Source organism: Lipotes vexillifer, unplaced genomic scaffold (assembly GCF_000442215.2).
Source record: "Lipotes vexillifer unplaced genomic scaffold, Lipotes_vexillifer_v1.1 scaffold982, whole genome shotgun sequence".
Taxonomy (NCBI): domain Eukaryota; kingdom Metazoa; phylum Chordata; class Mammalia; order Artiodactyla; family Lipotidae; genus Lipotes; species Lipotes vexillifer.
In genome coordinates this window covers 161,964-166,242 of record NW_006789467.1, presented here as the reverse complement: position 1 = coordinate 166,242, position 4,279 = coordinate 161,964, and the positions used below count along the sequence as shown (strand labels likewise).

The 4,279-nt window shown below is 40.5% G+C and overlaps 1 pseudogene; it reads right to left on the bottom strand.

The window, feature by feature from the left end:
• Window positions 1-4,079, bottom strand: part of LOC103079789 (uncharacterized protein C3orf38 homolog pseudogene) — a 5,623-nt pseudogene extending 1,544 nt beyond the window's left edge.
• Between the last annotated feature and the right edge of the window lie 200 nt (window positions 4,080-4,279).

Below are 4,279 nucleotides of genomic sequence, written 5' to 3'. Positions count from 1 at the left end.
TCCTTTATTCCTGCTGTGGAGATACCCTCGAAAACAAGATATAAAGCACCCATCCCATAAGTTTGCCTGCAAGATGTTCCCATTGTCATGTCTAAAAGTAAGTAAAAGGGAATAATAGCAATTACATATTTACCATTTTTTGAGCAATTTCTATGAGTCAGGCACTCTGTGAAGCCTTTCATATGTATTAACTCATTTATTGCTCACATCAACTCAATCATGATAGACAGTCACATTACTGTTATCTTCATGGCACAGAAAAGGAGACTGAAGCCAGGAGAAATTAGGTAACTTGTCCAAGATCAGGCAGCCGACAGATGGTGGAGTCAGGGTTAAACCCAGATATTTCAACTCCAGAATTCAGCACAATATAAATGTTAGTTACTCTTTCATATAATCCCTCAGTCCCTCATCTGTAAAATGGGGATGTTAGGTTTGATCTGATGTATCCCAGTTTATTTCTGTAACGGGTGTATGATCAGAAATTCATCTGTGTATAAATTCCAAGGATCTTTTAATGATAAATTTTACTGAATTAAGAGTGTCTACACTTAGTGGTTGAGTATTAGATATGACTCCACCATGATTCAAATGTACATGAAGGTATGATTTATACCTATTTTCCTTCTGTCAGCAATCCTTCAGTATGTCAGTTTGGTGATGTAAATTTAATGAAGTTAAACTGCAGCTGCTCAAAATTGTGTGACTAATGACACTGCACTTCAGTTATAATTGGTACTTGATCCAAGGATGCTAGAGGTACACCTGGCAAGGTTAGTTCTACAAAAGGACCATCGGGGCTGGTGGCAAATGCTTGCTATCCTGTGAAGTCATGTGTGTTGGCCAAATTGATAGAGAACATTTGCTAACAAGCCTTCTGGGGCACGCCGTTGGCCCCCAGCTCACTGCAAGTGCAGTGGAGTGGAAAGATCACAGCCAGGCAGATCTGCAGTGCATCCCTACTGACACCTGTTCAGCTTTCTGAGCCTGGCCCAGCATCTAAGATCCTGTAGGAGAGCTGTAAGGTTTAGACTTGATACAGATAAAACATCTAGCATAAAGCTAGTATTTTGGACTTGCCAGCCTCTATGATCATATGAGCCAATTCCAATAAATAAATAAATAAATAAATAAAATATGTGGAGAGAGATGCATGTAGAGATACGTGTATATATATGTGTATTGGGTTGTGATAAAAAATGTATTTTTTACTCTAGGTCAAGGTCAAAAACTGTTTTAAAAGTACTGCCTTAGGTCTCATCATGACCAATAATTGCACTATCTCCAAAAGCCTTGTAACATCGCATCTTATTTCTCTAGTCACTCACCTCACATCCACTGGTTCTACCATTTCTCACACTTTGATACACACTCACACCTTCCCCGTTCTCCCACTCAGCCCAGGTTCTGTGGTTTTCATACAGTCCCTCCCTTAACTCCCTTTTCTTCTTTGACTTCGGAGTATTTGTTTGACACACTCCACCTTGGTTCGTCCCTAATCTTGACGTATTTCAGCCTGGACCCAGGCAACAAACTGCACGTGACTCAAGAAAATACAGCTGTGCTGATTTGTTGTACTTTAAGTTCATGGCCACAAGTGCCAAGTGGGCTGCTGTGCTACATTTCTGGATAAATTCACTCTCCTGCTCTTAGACAGTACAGTTTCACACCCTTGTGTTTGCTTTCAATCTCAGGCAAACTCTATCCACAAGGAGGCAAAGACACCTGTTTTCATTTTGTTATGTAGCTAAAGATCCCGTGATAAAGAGTGTATTTTTCTTCTAAGACTTAGTAAAAGTCTCATGAAAGGTTTTAATTAACTGGGTTTGGGTCATTGGCCTGGTTCTGAACAAATCACTATGGCCAAGTTCTGGCTTTTGTGCCCACGCCTGTAAATCAGGCTGGATCCATGCTTCCCAGGCCACATGGGCTAAGAATGAGGGAGTGCTCACTCCCCAAAGAGATGTTTTGGCTCGCCCGTGTAACACGAGACAGGAGTCTTGTGTATGAGGTTGTATATGAGGTTCATAACACAATGCCCAACCCATAGCAAGTAAGCATTAGCTTGATACAACCGGCACATAGAAAAGCTTTGGGATGTAGACAAAGTTCTACTTAGATAAAATCTATAACCCTAAAAACTTCCACCACTGAGCAACAAAAAAATGAAAATAAATAAGATACGATCTCTCTTCTTGCTCAAGATTCTAGAACAGAACCACAAAATGCATCTAAGGAAAGAAGAAAAAAGGAAATAAACTTAGAAGCAAAAATCAATGAATCAGAAAATAGAAAATGGTAATTTTACTTCTCAGTTTTTTGTTTTTGAACAAAATAAATAGACGTACATAACTCTGGCAAGCTTAATTAAAAAAATAAAGGGGAGGCTAAAACACAAGTGTACTAAATAAGAATTAGAATCATGAAGTAAACAGATCCAATATTTTAAAAATTATAATTGAATACTATACACAATTTGAACACTGATGAATAGAATGATTTTAGCATGTTTTATGTTTATTAAGCAAATGTTATTCAAGTGAAACACGACCGTATTGTCGTAGAAAGAAATCAAACAATTAAGTACAGCAAAAGCAAGAAATCCCCTTTTCCATATCTCTTGAACTCGTCTTCTTAAAGATAACCACCGTCAAGAGTTGAGTGTTCATTGTTTTCCCCCGCTGAGGCCTATACATATGTGTGTATTTATGTCTTTGGTGTCATATGGGAAAATCTACACGTGAGATAATATTATCCATGCTGCTCTGGAACTTCCTTTTTCACTTAAGCAAATGAGTTGATGGTAAATCTAGTGTTGACATGTGGATCTACCTCATCCAATTTTACAGCCTCAGCGTGTTCCTTGGGAAGGTAGCCTTTTAAATTACTTAACCACGTCTCTGTTGATGGACATTTAGGATGTTAGAAACTTTGCTTTTATCAACAACATGGAAATTGAGCATCTCTGCATCTTTGGGCACAAGTGCAAGCATTTCTTTAGCATAAATTCCTGGAAGGATTTATCATTTCTAGTTTGACAGAGGGTGGCAACTCACCTTCCTAAAGGTCAACACCAGTATACTTTTCGCATTACTCTTAGATTTTTTTTTTTTTTTTTTTTTTTTGCTCATTCTTGAAAATCTTTTCTATCATCAGTGTTTTTACTCTGGCAATTGGATGCGGCCACCCAGCAATATATCTTATGCTTTCACTGCTCCCCAGCAGTAATTTCTATTACTTATTGATCAGAAGAGTCAAAAGATAAAGCTCCCTCCTCAGTTTTCATCTCTCCAGACCTGGGAATGTTAGTAAGATTTCTCAGGTTTATGTCTCTTCACCAGAATGGTTTCTAGGGATTGAAACAGATGTAGGAGCAGAATCAAGTTTCTCCCCAGCTCTGCTCAAATTGAATTTAGGTCTCCTCTCTTTTTCTTTCCTTCCTCCCTCCCTCCCTTCCTTCCTTCTTTCCTGATACATTTAGTAATGGGAGAGAGGTAGCTTGTTTCTTAATTTTTACTCATTTCTTTAGGTATTGGCAAAGAGATTTTCTGTGAAGAGATTTCAATCTTAAGGCAGAAGTCGAGTTGATTCTTTTCTGTGAATGCAGTGGTCTCTTGATCATCGCTGACAATATTAATTTTACTTACTGAAAAGTGTTTTTGCTTCTTCTCTTTGCAATTTTACCTGTGGATATTGTTCCTTCTTTCAATGCAATTAAGTATCGATCTTTCCTGGTGGTTCAAAGCAGGTTGACCAAATGTTATTACTGATGTTTGACTATTTTGTAACCTACAAAAACAGTGAATTCATATTTTGCAAGTCTCGTAGGACCCTCTGTTTCTCTGCCTATGCTTTTCTATGTTGTTTGGTCACCAATAGGGTTACCAGGTGGGGTGGGCTGGCCCCTTGTGAACCAGAACCTCTGAGGGCTTCCCACTGCCTAGCCACACCGCAAGCGGGAGGGGCAGAGGGAGGAGGTTGAGCACTGCTTCCCATTTCATCACCCTGAGGAACTGCTCCTCCACTTTTCATACCCACCTGTTGACTATGGCATTGAGACTACACGGGACCACGCTCATCTCTGCGACAGCGTCTCCTACAGCAGGCGTCCCCAACCCGTGCCCTGGGCCGTGCAAATGAAGCTTCATCTGCCGCTCGCCATCGCTCCCATTACCGCCTGAACCCATCTCCTCCCAACCACCGCCCCCCCACCAGCCGCTCCCCTCCGCCCGCCACCGCCCCCCACCCCCGCCCCGGTCGGTGGAAAAATTGTCTTCCA